Source organism: Nicotiana sylvestris, chromosome 8 (genome assembly GCF_000393655.2).
Source record: "Nicotiana sylvestris chromosome 8, ASM39365v2, whole genome shotgun sequence".
NCBI lineage: Eukaryota > Viridiplantae > Streptophyta > Magnoliopsida > Solanales > Solanaceae > Nicotiana > Nicotiana sylvestris.
Genome location: NC_091064.1, coordinates 185354063 through 185367141, shown reverse-complemented (window position 1 = coordinate 185367141; position 13079 = coordinate 185354063). Strand labels below are relative to the sequence as shown.

The window sequence follows — 13079 nt, the reverse complement described above, 5'->3', positions numbered from 1 at the left end:
AACTCTCGAAACAACCGACCGGGTCTTTACAGGAAAAAAACAAATGGGCCCACAAAATAGTCCAAATTTGAGGCTCATACCACCAGCCCACCTACTCTACTCTTTTTCCTTATCAGCTCCACTTAAGCGTCATGTAGGCGCCAAATGGTCACATACGCACAACTAGCACACACCTTTGCATACCAAGACACACGCTTTTCTCATATCTTCGCATGTTACCCCACTCTCTCGCCATGTGTCTCCATCAGATCAAGTCTACTTTGAATTAAAGGCCAAGATTAATTCTGACATCTTTTAGAGAATTCCAAAAAATCAGCCCTTATTTATTTTTCTTTTATTTTTTCTTTATCCTAAAACTTAATCTCATCCACAGACTCATCCAATCTAATGGTCAGAATTTTCCCCTACACAAAAAATCTTACAACCCTAATTGACTAGAGTTTCATTCGCTTCTCTCTCTCTGCAGTGCCACCTTCTCAAATGTTTACCATTTTTATGCAATTTTCAGCCTTTCTTCAGCCATGGACAGTGCTTGTTCACACCATTTTGAGGGGAAAAAATTCGGCAGAACTATCTTTGAAGGAAAATGTGTTCTCTTCCCCAAATTCATACATTTACATATTCGAATCTCATCTGTTCAGATCAACATCTCACTACTTCGGGTAAAATCTAAAGCAAATCACTGGAATTTTTATTTTACCAAGAAATCTCTTCCCTGTCAAATCTATGTTGACCCCAATATTTGATTTCACGCGTTCAATTTTTGAAGTCGCCAAAATTAACCCTAGAAGACATATAAATACTAACTTCCTCAATAATTTCGAACAAAAAAAATTGTTGCCTATAGCCCTCAAATAGCTACTGTTTTCAACCTATTTTTCTTTGAGAAGTAAACCCAAAATTTACAATGTTGATTCTCGACAGTGTCGGAGATTTTCAACATTGTCTGTAACTAAGTTGAGCAGAGCGAGGAAGTTCGACTAGCGATAACAATATCCACGCCCCGTTCACTGTCCAGCACTTGGAGTAATATGAGTTTTAGGGGTGTTTGGTAGGGTGTATAAGAATAGTGCAGAATAAGGCGTATTAGTAATGCATGAATTAATAATGTATGGATTAATAATGCATGCATTAGTAATGCAAGTATTAATTATGCGGATATTATTTCTTATTTACTGTTTGGTATGGTGTATTAAAATTATAATGTATTGCATAATTTTTAAGAAAAATAGTTGTTTACAAAAATACCCTCCATATTCTCTAGTTTTAAGGGATTTTAAGGATAATTTTATCTTTAACCATACTAATGCATGCATTAATGATTTTCTATGCATTACTTTTACATAAGATAATACCAAGTATGATGTAATATTAGTTATACATAGGTTGAAAATATGTATCAAACAAGATATTAGTAATGCATAGAATTAATGCTTGCCTTATTTTTTCTAATACTTCCTACCAAACGACCCCTTAATGTAAGACTCGCCTCGCACTAGCATTAAGTCATTACCATGGAATCTTATGCTACATTGGACTTCAAGTAAAACAAGCATAACTTGCTTGGAATCGCATGTGGCGGCTTTTGATATTCTTCACTATTTTTTGTCTACATTTTAGTTACCTTATATGAATTGATTTTATCTTAGTTTGGAGCTATGATTGATGAATAATTTTATCATGTGGAGTTATAGTCGAACCTTAAAGATTATAATCACCTAGTGTGTTGAAGATAGCATTTTTATAGTCTGTTTGGCCAAGTTTCTTTTTGTCATAAGTGTTTTTTTTTTTGGCCAAAAGCACTTTTGGCCAAAAATAACTTGTTTGGCCAAGCTTTTATAAGGAAAAAAAGTACTTTTGAGGAGAAACAGAAACAGTTTTGGAGAAGTAGAAAAAAGTAGTTTCTCTCCAAAAGCACTTTTTTGAGAAGCATTTTTGAGAAAAATACACTTAGAAACAGTTTTTTAAAGCTTGACCAAACATTAATTGTTGTTCAGAAGTGTTTTTCAAACTAATTAGTCAAAAACAAACTACTTCTCACCAAAAGTACTTTTGAAAAAAATACTTCTCAAAATAAGCTGATTTTTGCAGCCTGGTCAAATGGGCTATTAGACCTATGGAAAAAACCTTTCTTTAAATTATGTCCGGACGAATACGAATTTTAGATTACATTCTCTTGAAATGTAACTTTGGAATTGATTTGGCAAATTATTACTTCCTCTGTTCCAGTTTATGTGAATCTATTTTCTTTTTGGTCCGTTCCAAAAAGAATGAACCCTTTCTTAATTTAGTAACAATTTAGCTTAAAGTTACAACCTTTACCCTTAATGAGAAGCTTTTATAACCACACAAATACTCTGGGCTCCATTTGAACTTGTTTAGAACCACAAATTCCAAAAGTCTTCCTTTTTACTTAAACTCTGTGTACATTCAAACAGGTTCACATAAATTGGAACGGAGGGAGTATTTTTTTAAATAATGAGGTTTCAATGATCTTTGACCCTTGACAAATTTTGAAGACAAACAAACAGTTAGATTTTCTCAAAAGGGCCACATCCCCCGAATCTATGTATGTATTGTTATAAATATAAACTTTATCACTTAGTAATATTCTCAAGGATAAATCACTATTTTATAAGTTATATTTAGTTAAAATACATTAAATACTACTTTTTAATAAGTCTTATGTTATTAACCTAAGTTTGGTATGGTTAACTATTTTAATGGATTTTAAAAAGTGTCTTAAAAATATTCCTTTTAGAATATTTGTGTAACGATTCGTCTTATCGTTTTGAGAGTAATAGACTTGATCCTTTATTTATTGCTCCCTATGTTTTATTTTGTGATTACTTGACTTGACTAGGTTCTTGGTATCGGGTTCGGGAGAGTTTCGTAGTGAAATGAGACACATAGTCCCTAAGTTTGTAGTTTAAGTTGTAATGGTTGACTGTAGTTAGACTTGTATGTAGGTTATTTCGGTGTTAATTGGCGAAAGTTGAAAAGTTGGATGTTTTTTGAAAGTTTGACCGGGAGTGGACTTTTAGATATCGGAGTCGAATTTCGATTCCGGAAGTTGGAGTAGGTCCGCAATGTCAATTATGACTTATTGCAAAATTTGGGGTCAATCAGACTTGATTTGATAGGTTTCGCAATCGGATGTAGAAGTTAGAAATTCAAAAGTTCATTAGGCTTGAATAGATGTGCAATTCGTGGGTTTAACGTTGTTTGATGTGACTTAAGGGTTCGACTAAGTTCGTATGATATTTTAGGACTTGTTGGTAGGTTTAGTTGAGGTCCCGGGGGCCTCGGATGGATTTCAGATGGTTAACGGATTGGAATTTAGACTTGGAAGATGTCTGAAGCTTCAAATTTTCTGGTGTCTGGTTTCCTTCTACGTGTTCGCGATGGTGCTCCCGCGTTCGTATAGAGGAGTTTGAGTGTTGCTGGAATTTAGCCTTCGCGTTCACGATGTAGATCCCGCGTTCGCAAAGCTTTGGAGTTTCAGGTCTACGCATTCGTGAGATGGTCTACGTGTTCGCATATAGGTATGGTCAGTGGGGCATCAGGCTTTAAGCCTACGCGTTCGTGAGTAAGGCTTCGCGTTCGTGGAGGCTTGGGGGCAGTGTGCATCACGTTCATGAGTGCGCCCTCACGTTCGTGTAAGAAGATTTGTTGGGCAGTAACTTTTTGTGCTTCGTGAACGCGAGGCAACTTCCGCGTTCGCAAAGAAGAAACACCTAGGCAACAGATTAAATTTCAAAAATTGAGGGTTTGCTCTCATTTTTATTTTGGTACTTTGAGAGCTCGGATTGAGACAAGATTTTGGAGAATTTTCAAAGAAAATATTTGGATGAGGATTCTTGACTAGTTTTTTTATTATAATAGTGCATTTGGCCGCGCTTCGCGCGGTTTTAAAATTTATTTTTTGCGTCCAAATTTTTTAATTAGACTATAGTGATAATTCTTTTGAAATTATTTTTGTTATATTACTCAAGAGATATTTGTCATATTCCTACTTAAATTAGAGAGTACTTTCACTTCTATCAATGTGTTTGCATATATAGATAGATCTTATGTATTTTAATATTTACTTCCTCTGTTCCATTTTATGTGAAATTATTACTTTTTAGAAATTCAATAAAGTTACTTTTGAGCACATTTTTAAAAAGTACTTCTTAAATATCTTGAATTACTAACTATTTTGATTTATAGTTATTTAGTTTCTAATATATGTAAATTTATTTTTAAAATTTTTAAAATTCTATGTCTGAATTCACATGGGAAATTAGTTAGTTTGTCTCTTATACTCGAAAAAGTTCACATAAATTGAAATGAAGAGAATAATATTTTATTTGTACATTTAAATTTTCTTAGATAGTTATTAGTGATTTTTTTATAATTTTTTCTTATTTTTTAAATAAAGCATGAAGTAATAAAAGAGAAAGGATAAATAAAGTAATTAAAACCTACCATATATGAAACATAGTAAATGAAATATTCTTCTGAAATTAAGCTTTGATTCTGTCGAGTATTTCCTTTCTTTTTATTGTAATTTTTCTATTTCTCTTTCCTTTTCCATTTGTTTTGTTTTCATTTTCCTTTTCCCCCCTTAATCTCTTCCTAATTTTATGCAAAATTCCCAATAATCAGTTTTCCCTTAAAAAACTCTCATCATTATCTCCTATAAATTTGAATTGTGCTTCAACGGAAAGAAAAAAAGAGATAGCAAGACAAAAATTACATTCACACAAGACTCCATGTTGCAAAAATATATCAAATTGTCGTAGTTTCTGATCAGAACTTCTAACCCTAGCTTCTTTTCTTCTTTTTGCCTCTCCGCATGATATGATATTTTAAACCCCTCACCAAAAGCCTTCTGATTCCTTGTTTTGGTGACTTTAAGAGTGAAGAAAGAGTGATTCATATAGTATTTTGAATCCGCTTCAAGCTATCATGATAATTCACCAACCTTGGAATAAAACAATTTCTATTATGGTATGGTAATGATTCAAGCGGAGGTCAAGATAGTAAGAGTTTTGATGATTCTTTGAAATTACAAATGGCTTTGGATAATTAATGCCTTGGTTTTCTCACTTCACTCATCCTTATATCTATTTCTGCTAACGCACACTTCACAAGATTTGAATTTGATTTGTGGAAAAGTGAGATGGTGAATGCATATGATATTCTATTTATATAGGTGTTTAGAATTTAGTGGTGAAGACACCTTTCAAATTCTGCAGTTATAATTGTTGCATGCATATATAAAGTTGTAACTGACAGTTTACTATAAATGGTAAGAATTAATTTTAGAATTGAAACATTATGTAAGGGTTTTTAAAGGAGATTTAATTGAATAGAAGAAAGGGAAAAAAAAGAGAGATAGAATTGTTGAAAATCTGACCATCCTAATTTACCGCACTTCTTTAATGCCTTCACAATTCTTTATGGGTATTTATTTTACAGTTATAGGTACACATTAAATTCTGTTGTAAACTCATGAATATGTTGAATTTCTTATTAAAAATAAGGTGAGAAGCCAAAAAATCAGAAATTAGATAAATACTATTGCTTGGCCAAAGAGAGATGTCACCTTAGCTCTTTCATTCCCACCTTTATATCTATATATAGATTTCACTAATCTATCATTAATTTCTTCATTTAATTAAGGATTTGGGGTGAGAAATTGCGGGAAAAAGGTGTTGAGTTCTTAGATCGAATTTTTGAGGTTTTGATACCGGATTTGAGTAATTTTGGTATGGCTGGACTCGTGGCTGAATGCATGTTCGAATTTTGTGACTTTTACCCAATTCCGAGACGTGGACTCAGGTTGACTTTTTTAGGCGATTTTCTAATTCTTTGCTAAATTCATAATTTTATTATTTAGATTAGTTTCGTATAGTTATATTTATAGTATGTAATTGATTTTGGCTAGATTTGAGCCGTTCGGAGTCGGGAAGTCGAGGGAAAGTCGTTCTTATTGATTGATTGAGCGAGGTTTAAGGTAAGTGACTTGTTTAACCTTGTGTTGGGGCAATTCCCTTAAGATTTGGTAATGTTGTGACAATTTGTAAAATGTGAGTGCCGTGTACGCGAGGTGACGAGTGCGTACACGGGCTAAATATTAAAATTTCGGTCTTTGCTAAGTAGTTTCCTTTTTATGCCTTAATTGAGTTATGCTAGCACGTGTTGTCATCATGTTTAGTCTAATTTCACATGTCTACGTGTCTCATCTCTTAATTGCAAATTTGTACAACATGCTTAGTTGAATTACCTGCTTCCTTGATTTCTGTATTCATTCTTTAACTGTAGGATTCCTTGCTTGTAATATCATTGTTTCATTTACTATGTGTTGACTTTTCGTGATTCTTGTTGAGATGACTGTTTGGTTGTAGCACGAGATTTCTTCCGTGCGGAGTGTTATTGGCACGAGGTTTCTTCCGTGTGGAGTGTTATTGGCACAGGGTTTCTTCCGTGCAGAGTGTTATTGGCACGAGGTTTCTGCCGTACGGAGTGTTATTGATACGAGGTTTCTTCCATGCATAGTGTTATTGGCATGACGTTTCTTCCGTGCAGAGTGTTATTATGGCACAGGGTTTCTGCCGTGCAAATTTTTGTTATGGCACGAGGTTTCTGTCGTGCAGTTACTGTGTTTCCTCAATTTGCTGTATCGTTTGTTATTGTTGTTGTTCCTTAACTTGTAAGATGTTCATTCCCTTACGTGTTGTAATTATCTTCTTGTTTTCCTGTGCTATTGTTTTTCCGTACATTCTTATTGTTCCTGATCCCATAAGAGTAGTAGAAGTAAATTGTAATGACCCGATTGGTCATTTTAAGCTTTTGCACTTTGCTCGTCATTTCTCGGGCATGACTTGCCTCGTGTGATGTATTATGACCTATGTAAATCGTTGGTTTTGGTTTTTAGGGTAATCAGAATGAATTTGGAAAAACAGTTCTCAGTTTGAAGCTTGAAATTTGAAATTTGAAAAGTTTGACCAAGATATGACTTGTTGGTATATGATCTTGGATCAGAGTTTTTATGATTTAGTTAGCTTCGTTAGGTGATTTGGGACTTAGGAGCGTGATCGAAATTCATTTTGGAAGTCCGTGGAAGGTTTAGGCTTGAATTTGCAAAATTAAGATTTTGGCGTTTTCCGGTTGATAGGTGAGATTTAGATATAGGGGTCGGAATGGAATTCCAGAAGTTGCAGTAGTTCTGTTGTGTCATTTGGGATATGTGTGCAAACTTTCAGGTCATTTGGACGTGGTTTGGTTGGGTTTTTTATCAAAAGCGGAATTTGGAAGATTTTAGAAAGTTTGGCTTGATTCCAACGTGTTTTGGTTGATTTGATGTTGTTTGAAGTGTTTTGAAGATTGATACAAGTTCGAATAAGGTATTAAGATATGTTTGTGTTTTTGGTTGAGGTTGAGGTCCCGAGGGCCTCGGGGTGATTTCGGATGGTTGACGAGAAGTTTGAAACCTTGTTGCAGCTGCTAGATTTGCTGCTTCTGGTATTTTCTCACATGCGGATTGGGGAATGCAGGTGCGATAAGGGAGGTCGCAGAAGCGGAAATGCCTGGGAAGGCAGGGACCACAGATGTGGTTAATGGACTGCACCAGCGAAGGCGCAGGTGCGAAAGATGGATCGCAGATGCGAGTTTTGACCGGGTAAGTGATTTTCGCAGAAGCGGATGAATGACCGCAAATGCGGCACCGCAGAAGCGGGTATTGGGCCGCAGATGCGAAAATGTCTAAGTAGAAGGTATAAATTGTGGCCTTCGCGAATTTTAGCTAATTTCACCATTTTTATCTCGGCTTTGGAGCTTTTTGGACGATTTGAAAGAGGGTTTTCAAGGGAACTTCATTGAGGTAAGAAATTTGGACTTAAAACTCGTTCCTATGCTATTATTTCACAGATTAGAGCGATGATTAATGGAATTTAAGGACTAAAATTGGGGAATTAGGGCTTGAATTTGGAGAGTGTAAATTGGGAATTTAAAAGGTCATTTGAGGTCCGATTTTGATGTTCTTGGTATGTATAGACTCGTGAGAGGATAAAGAACCTATTGATGTAAAATTTATCGGAATCCGAGATGTGGGCCCGGGGGCCGGGTTTGAGAAATTTCGGGATTTTTGATGTAAATTGGGTATTTTTGAGTGGGCTTTGTTCTCTTAGCATATTTTAATGATTATGTACTAATTGTGGCTAGATTTGGAGCATCCGGAAATCGATTCGTGATGGCAAAGGCATCGCGGGCTAGAGTTTGGACCGGATCGAGGTAAATAATGATTGTAAATATTGTCGTGAGGGTTTGAAACCCCGAATTTCACATCGTTGTGCTACTTTAAGGTGACGCATACGCTAGATGACGAGCGTGGAGTCGTGCACCGTTGGGGATTATGACTTGGTCCGTCCCGTACGACTGTTAAGTCGCGTATTTGATTTGAAATCTTATGATATTCCACATTTTAGAGATTGATATTATATTTTGGGTTGTATGCCATGTTTGGGGCCTTGTGCCGACCTGTTGAGACCCTTAGGGGAATTTTTACTATTTATTCCTCACTCTATTTGTTTTGAAAGCATATCCTCAGTCACGTTTTACCTGTTTATTGTTTAAATTTGATTTTATTACTTTACTTCTTAAAATGTGAAAACTGTTTGGGCTGAGTTCCCTATTTTACTGATGGTCCGAGTGATCGTGAAGTTGATGATTGGGATAGACCGAGAGTCTGATTGTGAGATTAATGACTGAGAGAGTCCGAGGGCCTAGTTGTGAGGATTATATATCTATGGATCGGGCTGCACTCCACAACAATATATATATATATATATATATATATATATATATATATATATATATATATATATATGTGTGTGTGTGTGTGTATGTATATATATATATATGTATGTATGTATGTGGATCGGACTGCACGCCGCAGCGATATAGCGTTTGGGCTATAGGAACCTCTCCGGAGTCTGCACATATATGTATGTATGTATGTATGTATGTACATATATATATATATATATATATATGTGTGTGTGTGTGTGTGTGTGTGTGTGTGAGTGTGTATGGATCGGGCTACACGCCGTAGCGATATAGCGCTTGGGTTGTAGGAGCCCCTCCGGAGTCTGCACACCCTCAGTGAGCGCAGTCGACTATATATATATATATATATGGATCGGACTGCACGCCGCAGCGGTTACTATATGGTACCTATTGAGTGTGAGTGTTGAGTGAGACCGCTGATTGGTAAGAGTTGAGTCACGAGTGACTGAGAGGCTTGCCCGAGAGGCTATAGATATACATATACATGAGCCTGTTTATGAACTTACTGCTTTTCACTTTTCCTTAAAGTGAGTTTTATCGAATATGTTGATTTAATTACTGCTTTCACTCATCTTTAAATCGAGCCTCTATTGAAAATGTTGAGCAAACACTTTAAACAAATTTCATTCAAACTGAAGTTTTTAAGTTATAAAATGGGAATAAATTTATGTTTTGCCTGGGGGGCTGTATACATACTATGTTTTGCCCGAAGGGCCGATTACGGTTTTCATATATTTTATTATAAATGGTATTGAACCCCTACTGAAATTGTTGGAAAGCATTTTCATATAATTTTTACCAAAAGGCTGGATTTTAAATGAGACGATTGACTCGTATTCTGATTTGAAAGCCTGTTGTGCTCATTGAGTTTATCATAAATGTGGATTCATTGTTTCATACTGCTCAGTCTTTATTTACTCTTATTACTTACTGGGTTGGAGTACTCACATTACTCCCTGCACTTCGTGTACAGATTCAGGTATTTCGGAACCCGGTAGTGGGTGTTGATTGCTCAGACACGGAGTCATCGGAGTTAGTAAGGTGGTTGCACGATGTTCGCAGCACTGCTTCCTTCCTCTCATTTTCATTACTGTACTTAGTACACTTGACTGTTTTTGTTGTATTCAGACCTTGGTAGATGCTCATGACTAGTGACACCCCGATGTCGGGCTTGTATGTTATTTCCGCACTGTTTATTCAGACTTATATTATGAAACATTTGTTAAATTGAAGGCTTAAAAATGACTCTTAATGATTAAAGGGTTAAAATGGGTGTTGTGTCGGCTGGCCCTGTCTTCACGAGAGGCGCCATCACGATCAGGTCTGAGTTTTGGGTCGTGACATAAATACCCCGCTCGCGAATCATACGTGCAACGCGGTCAAATGTAGATTTAAGGAATTTCCCCGCTCGCGAATCATACATGCAACGTGGTCGAATATAAATTTAACATTTAAATCATATCTCTTTCTTGCTTCTTTTCAAAAATATTGAAAATTCAACTTGAAATTTTTTAAGGTAATTTTCCCCTCTCGCGAAACACGCATGGGACGCGGTTACACATAGATTTCATAAGTTATTATAAGATTCCTCAATTCTTTTCTTTTGAAAGTACTAAGTTTAACGGAGACGCTTAAATTCTTAAATTCCTCAATTATAATACCTTTCAACACAACTATTATGCAACCTCAATCTTATCTCTTCTCAAAGCAACAATAACATCAATCAACAATAATATCAACAAAGCATGATGTAACCTAGGACTACCCGGACATAGGAATAATAGTACCTATGTACGGACTCTTGTCACCTTATGCGTACGTAGCACCCCACAAATAGAAGCACATATCCAATTAATTCACATATGGGGACAATTTCCTCTTACAAGGTTAGAAAGGAGACTCATCTTGCTCCGAAGTTTCATAACCGACATTCCACGCCCTTCCGAAGGCCCAAATCGATGCACAACGCTCCAAAACTAGACAATAATTATGAAAATCCATTAATTTATGCCCAATTACTCATAATAATCGATCAAAAAGTTGACAAAATCGCCCTCAGGCTCACGTGCTCGGATTCCATAAAATTTCGAAGATAAAGTTTACCCATAACCTCACGAACTCAAATATATAATTTATTCTCAATTCCATGCCCAAAATCCAAAAATATCAATTTCTAGGTTTTTCTTCGAAACCCCAAATTTCCACTAACTTCCCATGATTTTCCATGTTAAAATCTAGATATAATCCAAGTATTTAACTTGCAATAGGTGGGAATCACTTACCTTGACATAGATGATGAAGATGGAGCTCCAAAATCGCTCCTAGGTCGTTTCCCATGGAGGAAATGAGATGAAATGAGCCAAACCCAGTTTTTCAAACTTATACACTACCCAAGCGATCCTTCTTCGCGTTCGCGAGACCCCCATCGCGTTCGCGATGAACAAAAGTTTCAAAAGTCATTTCCAAACTCTTTTCAGACAGCCTCTAGTATAATGATCATAACTTTTTGTACAAAATTCCAAATGACGAATGGTTTAATATTTTTAAAACTAGACACCTATATCTACAATTTTTATGTTTTGGTCATCTCCCAATTCCTTATAGATTTTGAGATATAAGCTGCCAAATTCAGCCCTGTGCAACAAATATTTCTTCTTCATCTTCCCGGACAGCTTGTAGTATAATAGGCATAACTTTTTGTACACAAATCCAAATTCTAAATAGTTTACCTTTCTGAAAATTAGACACAAAGAGATATAACTTTCATTTTTGGATCATCTCCAAATTCGTTATATATTGTGAGATATGAGCCTCCAAAGTCAGTCCTGTACAACAAAGATTTCCTTCTTCGCGAACGCAAGGATCTCCTCGGTAATGCGAAGAACAAAGTCCCTGAAGCCAAATCCTTCTTCGCGATCGTGAGAGGATGCTCGCGAACGTGAAGAACAACACCAGACACCAGTATCTGCTATTGCAAAACAACCCAAAATGATCCGAAACCACCCCGAAACACACCCGAGGCCTTGGGCCCCGTCCAATCACACAAACCAGTTCCATAATATAACACGGACCTGCTCGAGGCCTCAAATCACATCAAACAATATCGAAATCATGAATCGCACCCCAATTCAAGCTTAATAAACTTTAGAATTTCAAACTTTTACATTCGATGACGAAACATATCAAATCACGTCCGATTGACCTCAAATTTTGCACACATGTTACATTTGACATTATGGACCTACTCCAACTTCCGGAATTGGAATCCGAACCCGATATCAAAAAGTCCACTTCCGATCAAATTTTTCAAAAACCTTCAAATTTCTAACTTTCGCCAAATGACCCTAAAATGACCTACGGACCTCGAATCCACTTCCGGACGTGCTCCCAATACCAAAATCACCATATGGAGCTATTACCAGACTCGAAATCCCAAACGGACATCGACAACATTGAAATGCACTGCAACCCAAATTTATGAAATTCTTCCAAAATGTCAACTTCCACAATAGGCGCTGAAATGCTCACTGGTCATCCAAAACCCGATCCGGACATACTCCCAAGTCCAAAATTATCATACGAACCAGTTGGAACCTTCAAATACTGATTCCGAGGTCGTTTACTCAAAAATCAAACCTTAGTCAATTCTTTCAACTTAAAGCTTCCGAAATGAGAATTTTCTTTTCAAATCAACTCCGAACTTCCCGAAATTCAATTCCGACCATGCATACAAGTCACAATGCATGAAGTGAAGCTACTCATGTCCTCAAACTGCCGAGCAACACGCTAGATCTCAAAACGATCGGTTGAGTCGTTACAATCGAATTTTGGGAGTTGTTCTTACTCTGAGTTACAGATTTACTTGTACATACCGAGCGGCTGTTTTCAGTTTTATTTATATATATATATATATATATATATATATATATATATATATATATATATATATATATATATATATATATATATATATATATATATATGTTGATGTTGAGATTTTAGTCCTTATTTCCTTTATTTTCGCATATTGTTAGACTTACCTAGTCTTAGAGACTATGTGCAATCACGACATCATACGGAGGGAAATTTAGGTCGTGACAATTTAAAACCCTTACGTAGAATCTTTAGATTAAGACCATAAAACGAAGTTTAACTTAAGCATTTTGATAATAGGTGTCCTCATTCACCTTAGAATAATTAGGTGCTGACTCCCTTAAAATTGATTAAACTTATAGGTTTTCAAT

General features: G+C 35.9%; 1 long non-coding RNA gene across 1 annotated transcript; it reads left to right on the top strand.

Moving 5' to 3' along the window:
- Nucleotides 1-372: 372 nt before the first annotated feature.
- Nucleotides 373-10087, top strand: LOC104216389 (uncharacterized). The gene is made up of 4 exons (XR_708468.2): nucleotides 373-662; nucleotides 5671-5829; nucleotides 5936-6004; nucleotides 9809-10087. It is a non-coding gene; the product is annotated as an uncharacterized lncRNA (long non-coding RNA).
- Nucleotides 10088-13079: the final 2992 nt, after the last annotated feature.